This window comes from Portunus trituberculatus, chromosome 20 (assembly GCF_017591435.1).
Source record: "Portunus trituberculatus isolate SZX2019 chromosome 20, ASM1759143v1, whole genome shotgun sequence".
Taxonomy (NCBI): Eukaryota; Metazoa; Arthropoda; class Malacostraca; order Decapoda; family Portunidae; genus Portunus; species Portunus trituberculatus.
Window position 1 is genome coordinate 2569939 of NC_059274.1, and position 15062 is coordinate 2585000.

A 15062-nucleotide genomic window follows, 5' to 3' on the forward strand; every position below is an offset into this window, starting at 1 on the left:
TTAAATATGCTCCAGTCCTTTGAAGACTCGTCCTGCCAAGTCCACTGGTGTCCCGTGATGGATATGTGTGTTTGTGTGGAAGTGGTGTGTGTGTGTGTGTGTGTGTGTGTGTGTGTGTGTGTGTGTGTGTGTGTGTGTGTGTGTGTGTGTGTGTGTGTGTGTGTAGGAGATGGGGTTGTCTTGTTTGTGTTTGTGTGGTGGTGGTGGTGTTGGTGTTGTTGCTGTTGTTGATAGTAGTGATGGTGGTGGTGGTGGTAGGGGTGGTGGTGGTGGGGGTGGTGGTGGTGGTGATAGTAGTAGTAGTAGTAGTAGTAGTAGTAGTAGTAGTAGTAGTAGTAGTAGTAGTAGTAGTGATATTGACTATAGGTACCACTATAAATAAAATAGCCTGCGCCACTAATGGGTGGAAGCTGACCTGCGCTTCCCACATGCTCTTCAAGTTTACCTAACATAGCATAACATGAAAAAAAAAGCAGTAGCAGTAGCAGAAGTATGAAGAGCAACAGAAAGAGAAATGCAGCACAGAATCACACATAATACATCACAATACAAGAAAAAGAAAACTAAGAAAAAAAAAAAAAAAGAGAAAATAATGGAATATAAAAATAAAAGGTTTGAAACATTTTTACTCTAACATATGGATAAATTGCCCTCTGGTACTGAGAGAGAGAGAGAGAGAGAGAGAGAGAGAGAGAGAGAGAGAGAGAGAGAGAGAGAGAGAGAGAGAGAGAGAGAGAGAGCACCTAACCCTCATGTAATCAACAATATCATTTTTCTTTCATCTTAGCTCTTAATTCAAATCTCGCAGGTGTTGTGTCTTTATGAGTGAATTGATAAATCACATGAATGCCTCAATGATTCATATTATTCCAGTCACTTGTTTATTAATTAGAAACACTGAGACTTTGTGTATGTGTGTGTGTGTGTGTGTGTGTGTGTGTGTGTGTGTGTGTGTGTGTGTGTGTGTGTGTGTGTGTGTGTCTTTGTTTCGTCTGTAATTTTGCTCTCTCTCTCTCTCTCTCTCTCTCTCTCTCTCTCTCTCTCTCTCTCTCTCTCTCTCTCTCTCTCTCTCTCTCTCTCTCTCTCTCATAAATGAGATTCCTACTCACGCCTCTCTCCTTCTCTTCCTCCCTTCATTTCCTCATTTCTTCTCTCCCTTTTCCTCCCTCTTTCAAACTCCCTCAGGCTTCTTCCCTCTCTTCTTCTATTCTCTCTAAGACACTCACCTTTTTCTCACCCTTTAGTCGTATTTTCTTCGTACACAATGACACACTTCCACTCTCTCTCTCTCTCTCTCTCTCTCTCTCTCTCTCTCTCTCTCTCTCTCTCTCTCTCTCTCTCTCTCTCTCATTCCTGGATTTTCATTCACACACATACTAAGTCACTCTCACTCTCCTGTCTCCTCTCTCTTTCCCTCTTTCTCTCTTGCTCACTTCCTAAGGCTTGCATTCCACGCTCTTCCTGACCTGCAATGCCGTCTCTTCGTGTCCACCCAACATTCACACGCCCTCGCATGCTCTCCCACGCTCCCCTTACTCTCCCTTACCCTCTCACTACCTTACATCACCCTTTTTGCGTTCACCAACCCCTCTTACATGGTCTTCCACCCTCTCACTTTATCTGAAACTTGCCACAACGATCGCTCTCACCCTCCTTTCACTCCCCTGACTCTTCCTGAGTCTTACATCGCTAGGGTCAAGGGCAGTGTGACCTCGCTGACCACTTGCATTCTTCCGGTCACTCTCAGCTGCCTGGTATAGCTGTCTAGTCTTCAAGTGGTCTTTTTCTCTCTTTCTCTGATATTCCCTCTTGGTTCCGAAAGCTCAGACGGAAAGAAGGGATTAACAAACGGATGAAAGGAGTTATGAGAGTGGTGGTTGTGTTGATGTTGTGGTGGGGAGAGAGAGAGAGAGAGAGAGAGAGAGAGAGAGAGAGAGAGAGAGAGAGAGAGAGAGAGAGAGAGAGAGAGAGAGAGAGAGAGAGAGAGAGAGAATTTCCTTACTGAACAGGTGGGAAAATTACCTGAGTTTCTACCTGAAAAGAATCACGTTACCTGGTTCCTATCGGCATACATGTTGGAATGAAAGGGTTGTATGCACCTTGTTACCTGACGAGGAGGAAAAGGGGCAGGAATTGCAAGCAGAGAAGGAGAGGAAGGTGAAACAGGAAGGTCACTGATACCTAATTATGGGAGGAATGAATGAGGAAGGGAGAGGGAAAGTCGATAAGATAGAATAGAGGAACAGAGAGGGAGAAAGAGAAAGAGAAGAAATGAGAGAGGGATGATAATGAAGTTGGAAGGAGAGGAAAAGCGAGGAATCATGATGGAATAGAAAAATTAAGGAAAGAGGAGGAAACAGAGAGGAAAGATAAAAGGGATGAACGAGGGTGAATTAATGATGATAGAAGAAAAACAACAACTAGGAGGAGGAGGAGAAAAGAACACTCGTCAGGTAGAGACAGAAGAGGAAGGAGATTTGCCTGAAGGAAGAGAGAGTGAGAGGAAAGGTCGCTGGATAGAGAGTTACATTTTTAGATTTAAGAAAGGCATGTTGGACAAAATACAGGAAGAAAAGTGAGCGAGAGGAGAGACAAGGTGACAAAACAGCGACACTTCAGTAGAGTCTCGAGATAAGGTGTTTTTTGTGCTCTTCTTGGCAAGGTAACGAAATGGTGCTTTATTGTAGTAGTAGTAGTAGTAGTAGTAGTAGTAGTAGTAGTAGTAGTAGTAGTAGTAGTAGTAGTAGTAGTAGTAGTAGTAGTAGTAGTAGTAATAGTAGTAGTAGTAGTAGTAGAAGAAGAAGAAGAAGAAGAAGAAGAAGAAGAAGAAGAAGAAGAAGAAGAAGAAGAAGAAGAAGAAGAAGAAGATGAAGAAGAAGAAGAGAAGAAGAGAAGAAGAAGAAGATGAAGAAGAAGAAGAAGAAGAAGAAGAAGAAGAAGAAGATGAAGAAGAAGAAGAAGACGAAGATGAAGAAGAAGAAGAAGAAGAAGAAGAAGAAGAAGAAGAAGAAGAAGAAGAAGAAGAAGAAGAAGACGAAGACGAAGAAGATGAAGAAGAAAAAAAGAAGAAAGAAGAAGAAAAATTATAATTAAAAAATAAAGAAAAAGAAAAGAAAAAGTAGTAGTAGTAGTAGTAGTAGTAGTAGTAGTAGTAGTAGTAACTAATTCTACAATAACAACATCTTTTCTTTACCTCTTTCTTTCTCTCTTATTCTCCTTCCATCCTCCTCCTTATTGATCAATGAATACATCTTTATCTTCTTATTCTCATCTTCCCTTCTGCTCTTCATTCTCGTCCTCCTCCGTCATTTGCATCTCATTCTCCTTTACCAAAACAAAAAACAAAACATCTAAATCACACACAAGCATAATGACTCCTACTTTACTAATGATCACAGTTTTCTAACCTTGCTCAGTGAAGTAAACAGAAATAATAACGCAGAAGCTCTCACGACAGGAGAGCGGAGGGGAGAGGTAGATATTTTAGCGCTGTTGTCTGTGGCAGTGTGACTTTCAGGGTTACAGGGACACTCAGACAGGAAGGGACAAAGGGCGTCACGTGGAGTACTCAGCGGGGGAACTGACACCCGCGCCACGACTCCTGGTGGGAAGGGGATGAAGATAAGGTCCCGAGCAGACCCACTAACACTATCTGCGAGGCTTAACTGACCTTGCTTGTTGGTTTGTCCAGTCCTGACTGCCACTGAGAGAGGAATGAGTGATTTGATGACTGACTGACTGACTGACTGACTGACTGACTGAATAGCAATGAATGACTGACTTTTTTTAACTGATTAGTTGAGTGAGGTATTGAATGAGTGACTAAAAGGTTGGGTGGTTGAGTGACTGACTGACTGACTGACTGACTAACAATGAATGAATGACTTTTTTTAACTGATTGGTTGAGTGAGGTATTAAATGAGTGACTAAAAGAATGGGTGGCTGAGTGAGTGAGTGAGTGACTGACTGACTGACTGACTGACTGACTGACAGAATAACTTACTTTTTTTCGAACTGACTGGTTGAATAGGGTATTGAATGAGTGACTAAAAGGTTAGGTGGCTGAGTGACTGATTGACTGAATGACTTCCTGACTGACTGATTGAGTGTGAGTGTGAGTGAGCGGTCAGTAACTTTCTTAACTGGCTGACTGGTCAGCTGTTGGCTTATAAGAAGGTGAACTCTCTGGCTGAATGGCTGACTGACTGAATAACTGACTGACTGACTTACTTACTGTTTGAACAAAAATATACCATTATAACCATTAAATTGTACCCTCTCTCTCTCTCTCTCTCTCTCTCTCTCTCTCTCTCTCTCTCTCTCTCTCTCTCTCTCTCTCCAGGCATCCTCCCCGCACCTTTCCTCGTCTCAGGTAGAATTCTCAGAGGTAATCGTGTCGTTGGGAAAACACGTATCAACCGCAAGATATTCCACAACACTTCCTCGAGTCACTGCCCTTTCCTCTCTCTCTCTCTCTCTTTCTCCCCCTCTCTGGCGTGGTATTTGCCTTGCCATCTCCCAATCAAGTGAGCAGTATCGACATTATGCATATTGCCACATCATAACCAGATTGGCGCGGTGCAGGCTGTGGAGTTAATCAGCTGGCTGGGAAACGAATTCTTGACGAGGCACAAATAAACACGCGCTGACTTTAATGTTTGTTTAGCTGCTCTTTGTGCCTCCCGCTGCCACCCCGTTATGTGGAGTGCTGTTTTATCACGTGCCTGAACTCTCGCGCGCTAAGAGTCGTAAAAATTCATGGGCTGTAAGGAAGACAAAGGGAAATGTTAACTCCGTGGAAAAGTGTAGACCATTAAAACTTGATCAGATTTTTTTTCTTTCTTGGGTCGAATTTTCACTCGCAATGTCTCTGTCCCAATTTACGTCATTGTGCAAGGAAAATTAAGGAAAATCTGCACGCTATATCTTGATCTTACGCGCGAGTTATTCTAGGCTCAAATTATTCTATCAACGCATTAAGTCCATTACCTTCTGTTCCTCACTTGCTTTCACATTATTCCATGATTCTCGAAGGAAAACCAAGGAAAATCTTATCATACCATTATTTTCATCAGTTATCCTAGTCTCTCTCTCTCTCTCTATCTCTCACTACAATTCGACTAAGTCCATTAGCAACAGTTCCTCACTTACTCTCACACTGCTACGTCATCCTTTGAGAAAAAACGAGACAAGATGTTAGCTCACTGGAACTATATAAACCATGGACATTTATTCTAGTGCTTCTCTTCTCTCCCTCAACAAATTCACCGAAACAAGTCACATTACCTTCAGTTCCTAAACATTATGTCATTCTCTCTCTGATGGATGGCGAGTCAAAGTTTCGTGGAAGTATTCAGGGACAGCGTGCAGTGCCGAACTTACCTCTTGGATCTATTGTGCCTTGCTTGTGTCTCCCGCATGCTCGACCTGGACCCCTCCCGTGCGTCGGAATGTGCACGTCAGTTAGGGAAGTGTTTGGCTGTGTTTTGGATGTGTTTGGTTGTGTTTTGGCTGTGTTTGGTTGTGTTTGGGTGTGTTTGGTTGTGCTGTGCTGTGTTTGGGTGTGTTTGGTTGTGTTTTGGCTGTGTTTTGGCTGCGTTTGGTTGTGTTTTGACTGTGTTTGGCTGTGTTTGGTTGTGCTTGGTTGTGTTGTGCGTTTTTTGGCTGTTTTGCTGTGTTTAGTTGTGTTTGGATGTGTTGTGCTGTGTTTTGGCTGTGTTTGGCTGTGTTTGGCTGTGTTTGGCTGTGTTTGGTTGTGTTGTGCTGTGTTTTCGCTGTTTGTCTGTGTTTGGTTGTGCTTTTGGTGGTTTTGGGCTATTTTATGTAGTGTTTCGTTGTGTTTTTTTAATGTTTTAGTTAAAAATGGTTGTGTTTGGCTTGTGTTTTGTGTTTTTTTAGTACGTTTGACTATTTTTGTCGGTGTTTGCTTATTTTTATGGTGTGTTTAGCTGTGTTTTGATGTGTTTGACTGTCTTTTCCTTCTTTGGCTGCTTTCTGGCTATATTTGGCTATGTCTAGCTGTGATTTTGCTTGTGTTTGGCTGAAATTCATTACGTTTTGGACATTTAATGCTCTGTTTTCCTGTGTCTCTGTGCCCGTAGGTGTGTTTGTGTGTCAATGAAAACCAGAGTGGAAACGCCATTAACTCTCCCCCACTCACGGAAACGCACATCAATATACAGGTACAATTTACAAGTACACTATATACAACACTCCTCGCTAACCAACCTGTCCGCCACGAAAATTTATTACTATATGACGACTAACAAAAAATAAGGTAAGGGTTTAATTAATAAGATGTTTTGAAAGTTGGAGGAAAACGAGGCTTATGAAAGGGAGTGAGAGATAGAGAGGATAGAGAAAGTACTATTTATAAAGGGAACGATTGGTTGGGCAGGTAACAAAGGGGGGATACAATTTTATAACACCAGAGTAATAATGAAGGGAAGAGGGAAGAAGAGAAGCACAAATGAACACTAAAGGAAAAATGAACACTAAATCCACCCTCGTGAGTTTTTTTTATAAGGTTCATATTGTAATCTATAAAGTAAAAGATGTACAAGGAAAAGAGGAGGAGGAAGAGGAAGAGGAGAAGGAAGAAGAGGAGGAGGAGGAGCAGGAGGAAGATGAAGTGTTGGTATACAAGACGAATGCAGGGGAGAGGAGAAACGTAAGCAAGAAAAATATATCTTTCCTCCTCCTCCTCCTCCTCCTCTTGCTCCTGCCGCTGCGCCTCGTCTTCGTGTCACTGCGCCACAAAGTTTGCCAATAACCCATCAAAGTTGAGGCAGTGGGATAACTCGTGCCTCAGTCTGCAATGGGCGTGTTTACTCACCACGACTTGAGCCTAGGAGGAGGAGGAGGAGGAGGAGGAGGAGGAGGAGGAGGAGGAGGAGGAGGAGGAGGAGGAAAGGTGGCTATCAGTATTTGGGCCATGTTTTTTCTTTCTCTTTTTTTAAGGCGAGGGAGTGTTTTGACTTTTTCTTCTTCAGAACTGTAGTTTTCTCTTCTTCCTTGTCTTTTTTTCCCATCTTTTTCTTCTTTTTCTTTCTCCTCTTCCTCTCGAAGGCGCCTGAACGAGATTTCCGCCAGTTCATTTAAGATTCCCCACCAAATTCTCAACCAGACTTTGAAGTTCACTTGTGCTTTTTTTTTTTTTGTATATACGAACCCCACACACTTCCATCAACTTACCAGGTAAAAATCAACTCAAAACGCTCCCCTCTTGAACATCCTAATAAATAACACACTAGCTTCTCCACATTGAACAATTAAAGGGCGGAAAAAAGAGGCGGGAGTCAATGGAGTAATTATTCCCTTGGCAAAATGTGCAGCAAAACTCTTCATCTTTTTAAAAAGCCGAAGATCATACGTCAGACTAAGTGGTCCATTTATTCCCGGGATCGAGTGACAGGTATAATTACAACCGCATTAAGCAATATCCCAGGGACGTCTGAGTGCTGGGAATTAGTACGAGAGTCTCTCTCACACACACACACACACACACACACACACACACACACACACACACACACACACACACACACACACACACACACACACACACACACACACACACACACACACACACACACACACACAGAGACAGAGAGAGAGAGAGAGAGAGAGAGAGAGAGAGAGAGAGAGAGAGAGAGAGAGAGAGAGAGAGAGAGAGAGAGAGAGAGAGAGAGAGAGAGAGAGAGAGGGGGGGGGGAGAGGTATCAAAGAACTAATACCGTAGCTTCCTACTAAATCCGCTTGTAAAAGAGAAGGAAAACAGACACTACATATTGCAACACACTCATAATTTCTCCCATGTCATATTTTAGTTTCACCTCAAATCTTTCTGTTCATCCATTCGCCTTCCCTTCACGTATCCACCATCTGTCCTTCACTTACCCTACACACACACACACACACACACACACACACACACACACACACACACACACACACACACACACACACACACACACACACACACACACACACACAGAAAACAACAGCAAACAACCGTCCATTCACACAAAACTCGTAACTTCTTCCATGTATTATCCTTTAGAAACCAACTTGAATATTCTTACCTACCCTACACACACACACACACACACACACACACACACATAGAAAACAGCAGAGTGGCAGAAAAATCGTCCACTCACACCAAACTTGTAACTTCCTCCATGTATAATCCTTTAAAAATCAACTTCAATATTAACCTTCTCTTCACTGTCCCATCACCTGTCCTTCACCCCTTCCTACTCAGAGACAGACATACAATAACAGAGGTGCAAAGGACAGTCCACTCACACACCCGGTAGTTGGAGGCTGTTAGGTCACCATTCATCATCACACTCCATTAGTCTTGCAATCATCCACGTGTCATTCCCTTCATTAGTCTCCCTGCGTTGTATTAATCAGGTGGCGTCGTGGCGCTGGAGAGACATGAGCCGCGGGGAGCAATAAAAAGAGGCGGTCATTTACGTACGTGACTGTTTTGGATACTAGAGACGTTTTTAGTAAAGTGTTATTCGTGGTAATACTAAAAAATCGTCAATCAGTCGCCAAAACCATGAAAAAAAAAAACAGTATATTCTCACCTAGAAATTCCTATTGGTCACTGTCTTTCCATGTTCCGTATTATGAAACGCTCTGTCCTCTCACCACAAGGGTTTTCAAGACATCTCTAGTGTTATTCGTGTTAATTATATAAAAGAAAACTCGTCAATCAGTCGCCAAAACCATGAAAAATATAAAAAAAAACAGTATATTCAACTAGAGCCTTCTTTAACGTAGTGGAGTTGCAGTGTAGAAGTCTTATTGCTGAATCTTCCTCTCTCTCTCTCTCTCTCTCTCTCTCTCTCTCTCTCTCTCTCTCTCTCTCTCTCTCTCTCTCTCTCTCTCTTTCTCTCTGACCCTGATTCTCTTTTTACGTGGCATTCTTGACATTCTCAGGTCGAATCATGGAAGGAAACGATCTCAGATGACTCTTTAATTACAGGTAACTTTGCGATTCACGAGCCCCCTAAGAGAGAGAGAGAGAGAGAGAGAGAGAGAGAGAGAGAGAGAGAGAGAGAGAGAGAGAGAGAGAGAGAGAGAGAGAGAGAGAGAGAGAGAGAGAGAGAGAGAGAGAGAGAGAGAGAGAGAGACACAGACACAAACACACACACACACACACACACACACACACACACACACACACACACACACACACACACACATCACTCATGCCAAGGTGTACACTGACGAAGGAGAGTCCGGGCGAGGCGACGTTTGGACAACTAATTGCTCTGCGTGGTTGAGTTATCGCTGGCAAGACCTTACTGATAGTGCCTAATTAATGGCATGATTAGAGAGGACTTGGCTGACTCCGATGATTGGTGGAGCAGTATCTTTTTTTTTCAACAGGAAATTGGTTTGACTACAATGATTTAAGAGTTGCTGAAGTTGTGAGGTGAGATAAGGTGAGGTGAGGTGAGGTGAGGTGAGGTGATGGGAAGTGAAGTGAAGTGGGTTGGTGGTTTGAGGTCACTGTTGTTGTTGTTACAAAGGAATACAAAGGAATACTAAGGAAAGCCAAACAGCTACAGACAGACCTCTAAGTCCTTTCGAAGCTGTTTGGTAACTACTTCTAACTAGCTACAGATAACAGAGACAGGACAGTACAGATTGTTGTTGTTGTTGTTGTTGTTGTTGTTGTTGTTGTTGTGGTGGTGGTGGTGGTGGTGGTGGTGGTGGTTTTGTTTGTATGTGTCCGTGCTTGTCATTATTTATTTCATTTATTTGCTATCAACCTTTATTTTCTTTTTTATTATTTGTTTTCTTTTATTCTCTCTCTCTCTCTCTCTCTCTCTCTCTCTCTCTCTCTCTCTCTCTCTCTCTCAATCCCTTTCCAGTATGCCTAAGAGGAGCGGAAAAGGAAGAGAGATCAAAGGTCGCTCTCTCTCTCTCTCTCTCTCTCTCTCTCTCTCTCTCTCTCTCTCTCTCTCTCTCTCTCTCTCTCTCTCTCTCTCTCTCTCTCTCACACACACACACACACACACACACACACACACACACACACACACACACACACACACACACACACACACACACACACACACACACACACACACTCCCAATAATTTGTTTCCGAGATGAAAATTGAAGAAAAATTATCAAAAAAAAATTTTTCAACGAAGAACTGAATAAACTTTTTGTGTCTTCATTTTTTTTTTCATTTTTGGATCGATTTTGAGTTTTTTTTTTTATTGTATAGTTTTCCATTACACATTTTTTATTGTTACGTGAATTACGATTTTTTTTTTTAAACGTGTATTAGTCATTTTATTAGTTACGTTAGTTTTTTTTATTAATCCAGTTAAATAAAAGTAAAATAGAACAGTCTGATTTTTTTTTCATTTTAAGGGAAGGAAAAAAAGGAAGGAAAGGAAAAACAATACACGGAAATCAAATAATCTCACGCCCATTGAAAAGTTCGTGGCTTCGTCAGGAATTCCGTTCATTCCATAGCGATAAAAACAATAACGCGAATGAAAAATTTGGCGCTTTTTTTCATTTTTTTTCATTCCTTTTATTCTTGTCACATGAACCTAGTTTGGTGGTGGTGGTGGTGGTGTGTGTGTGTGTGTGTGTGTGTGTGTGTGTGTGTGTGTGTGTGTGTGTGTGTGTGTGTGTGTGTGTAACTTTGGTTTCTTATGGAGTTCATCATGATTCTATAGTCTCATTTGTTGTGAGGAGGAGGAGGAGGAGGAGGAGGAGGAGGAGGAGGAGGAGGAGGAGGAGAAGTTGGAGGAGGAGGAGGAGGAGGAGGAGGAGGAGGAGGAGGAGGAGGAGGAGGAGGAGGAGGAGGAGGAGGCTACAATTCAAAGTTTGGTCGGTGAAAGTCCATTATTGGCAGTAAAGGGTGAGATGAAGAGTAAACAGTGAAAAAACTCTCTCTCTCTCTCTCTCTCTCTCTCTCTCTCTCTCTCTCTCTCTCTCTCTCTCTCTCTCTCTCATAAACACGTTATATAGACAACTTGCTTCCAATTCAGAATTAAAATTTAGCTAATTAACATACAAACATTTCCTATAATCATAAGTATTTATAAAAACTCAATTGAAATATAATTCTTGTTTTACCTGTTTTACCTTCCTCTTTTACCTAGGAATAGTGAACAACGGTTAATTAAGACCCTAACATTAAGTTGTTTTTTTCATCTTTTCCATCCTTTCTTCAAGCGGCGCTTTTATAAGACAACAGTGACTCCAAGAACAAAGTAATAAGGATATGCTTACCCAGAATTCTCTTTACTTTGTTGGTTCTATTTTCCACGTGGATAGGAGCGGATGAAGTAACTCCTTTGTTCTAATTCTCTTTTTCCTATAAATCAATGGCTTTTTTTTTTTTTTTGTGTGTGTGTGTGTGTGTGTGTTGTGGGGCAAAATCATTAGTTTTTTACACTTTCGTCTTTCACTTTGAATTTCCTGAGTCTAGGTTAAATATTCTCTTATTTTTATTTTTCTAAGAATTGTGAAGCAAATTATTCCTCTCCTTCATTTCTTTCTTTTCTGTTTTTCAAGATGCATTTATTTTCTTCTGAGAACCGTGAAGCAAATCCATTCATCTCCTCTGCTTTTGCCTCCTTTCAACTTGTGCGTGTTTTTCTTTCTCATCCCAAAATTGTGAAAAAAACATAGCTTTCCTCCACTTTAGCTTTCTTGATTTCAATTTATCTGTTTTCTTTTAGAACTGTGAAGCAAAATTTTTCCTTTCTCCAATTATCGTCTTTTCTGTTTTGTTTCACATTATTTATTTTTTTTCCGAAATGTGAAGCACAGTTATTATCTCCACATCTTCCTTATTCGCAGTTTCTTTTTATAATTCATATTCTTTCCTTCTATTTATGAAACAAAATAATTCCTTTCTCTATTTTTCTAATTCAATTGTGAAGCTTCCCGATATAGACTGACGGAAAGCAACACAAGACGTCGACAAGTTTAATAAGTCACTGAACTCTTTCTCGTCTTCATTTTCATTTAATAATGTTCTCAAGTTAATTTTCTATCCCAAAATAACCTAAGAGTGCCAGAAATTAACAAACTGAAATACGAACATGATATCATCCTTCCTTTTCATCGTAAATTTGATGTATAAGTAAAAAAAAAAAAACTTAACATCCGAACGTATATTAATTTCTATTCACTTTTTCATTTTTTATTTACCTAAACCAGATCTTTCCGTTTTTTTTTTTTATACCATGTGGACTTTTCACGGGAGTTTATGGGCTAAAGGGGGGTACTTTTGGGGTATCTTCTATCTCAAAGCCCACCCGCTAGGATACCGTCGCCCGGAGTGAGGAAGCCCAACCTACACTCGGACCGTGGACAGGATTCGAACCCGTGCGCTTGGAGACCCCTCGGACCCCAAAGCACGCATGATTCCACAGTGAAAAACTCTCTCTCTCTCTCTCTCTCTCTCTCTCTCTCTCTCTCTCTCTCTCTCTCTCTCTCTCTCTCTCTCTCTCTCTTATTTGATATCCTTCCTATTTCAAGTTATTTCAAGTGGGCAGTAAACACACTAACAAAATTTCATGTTCTTTGTATTTTGATGTTATTGTGGTCGCCTTTACATGTTCCTCGCTCATGTCTCCCATTACCTACAGATTTGCCGCTTGCTATCTAAATATTACCTTAAAAATAGTGGTTTGGTAGAGTAATTAGTTTTTAAGCATCAATTTCAACGCTCTCTCTCTCTCTCTCTCTCTCTCTCTCTCTCTCTCTCTCTCTCTCTCTCTCGCAGGAAGAAAGAACAAATTATAAAGAAACTGGACACTAGATTGGTTTATTCCTTTCTCTCTCTCTCTCTCTCTCTCTCTCTCTCTCTCTCTCTCTCTCTCTCTCTCTCTCTCCTCGCAGGAAGAAAGAACAAATTATAAAGAAACTGGACACTAGATTGGTTTATTTCTCTCTCTCTCTCTCTCTCTCTCTCTCTCTCTCTCTCTCTCTCTCTCTCTCCTCGCAGGAAGAAAGAACAAATTATAAAGAAACTGGACACTAGATTGGTTTATTCCTTTCTCTCTCTCTCTCTCTCTCTCTCTCTCTCTCTCTCTCTCTCTCTCTCTCTCTCTCTCTCTCTCTCTCTCTCTCGCAGGATGAAAGAACAAATTATAATGAAATTGGACACTAGATTGGTTTATTCTCTCTCTCTCTCTCTCTCTCTCTCTCTCTCCTCGCAGGATGAAAGAACAAATTATAATGAAATTGGACACTAGGTTGGTTTATTCCTCTCTCTCTCTCTCTCTCTCTCTCTCTCTCTCTCTCTCTCTCTCTCAGGATGAAAGAACAAATTATAAAGAAACTGGACACTAGATTGGTTTATTCCTCTCTCTCTCTCTCTCTCTCTCTCTCTCTCTCTCTCTCTCTCTCTCTCTCTCTCCCTCTCCTCGCAGGTAGAAAGAACAAATTATAAAGAAACTGGACACTAGATTGGTTTATTCCTCTCTCTCTCTCTCTCTCTCTCTCTCTCTCTCTCTCTCTCTCTCTCTCTCTCTCTCTCTCTCTCTCTCTCTCTTGCCAACTAGTACTCTTGGCAAACATCCATTACCTCTACTCTGGTGCTTCTCTGTTTTTCATATCCTCTGCAGTGGCATTCCCAACGAACCACCTCGCTATTTCTCTCTCTGTCTACCGTCTGTCACTCCGTCTCTCTCTCCGCCCCTTTGAAAATGTCCATTGCTCCTTTTTTGTCTCCCTGTTTTCCCCGTCACATAGTTTTCATTTAGTTTTCATATACCTATTTCGCTTTCTTTTTTTTCTATTCCTCTATATTTCTCAACCTGTTCGCTTCCTTTTTTTCTAATTCATTCCTCTTTTTTCCTTATCTGTCTCTGTTTTTCTGTCCCTGTTTCTTTTCGTCCATGGCTTAGTTTGCATCTATTTAATTTTATCAGTCTTCGGTAAATATATATCTTTCTTACTTTACTTTTTGTTCTCCGTCTCCGTTCCTTCGTTCTCTATTTATCTCTGCATCATCATCTTTTTCTCCCTCTCTGCGTCAGTTCTGCGTCCTGTATTCCTTTGCGTCAGTCTCTCCCGGGAAGCCACGAGGAGCATCAGTGGTCCTTGCGTGCCCTATATGATGGCCTTATTTTGCCCCTTAAACCTAGCCAGCACTTAGCGGGAGAGGTGGCATTCTCCTATAAACTCAGCAGAGATGTATTACCTTAAATGTCTGGCAGGGTGGAAAGCCATCTCTCTCTCTCTCTCTCTCTCTCTCTCTCTCTCTCTCTCTCTCTCTCTCTCTCTCTCTCTCTCTCTCTCTCTCTCTCTCTCTCTCTCTCTCTCTCTTGCAACCCCTTCCCCTTCCCTCTCTCTCTAGACCCATTGCACCTAAACAGCCTCACCACTTGATCAATGTCCAATTCAAGGCAATACAATAGATATGGAGACATGACTAGGACGATGTAATCCTTCCCTTCACGGAGTCACCCTCTACCACTACTCAAGGCATCGGCAGGACACGACAGCACCAATACATCAGGTTCTCGATCAATCCTCCATTACTTCACTGAACAAGAGAAAAGAAAGGCAGTGAAAGGTTCCAATCTGTCGAACATTCCTCTTACTGACAGTTACACCTTTTGGAAATCAGACTCTTGTATTGGTTTCCTTCTATTGAGCTGGAGGGAAGGTGTCATGTTGGATGGATTAAGGAGAATTGAAGGTAGGTCAGGCAATGTGGTTAATCCCTTCAATACTAAGACACATTGTCACCTTGAGATTTGTGCACGATTAGACCATTTCATTTGCATTAGGAAGGGTCTATGGAGGTCAGGAGATTAATGGCCACCGTATTTTAATCCCTCACCTGAGTTTCTGAAGTTGCATCAAATCATCAGACAGTAAGCGGAATGAATATGGAAACACGTCATGGTACTCAAGTTGTCAAGTCAAAAACAAAATAAATCGGTCATCCCTCTTAGTGACATTTGAACCTTTGGAGATTACGAGATATACTTCCATCATGTTCGTTCTTACAAGCTTGAGAAGATACTGCAGTGAAGGGCTTAAGAAGAGCG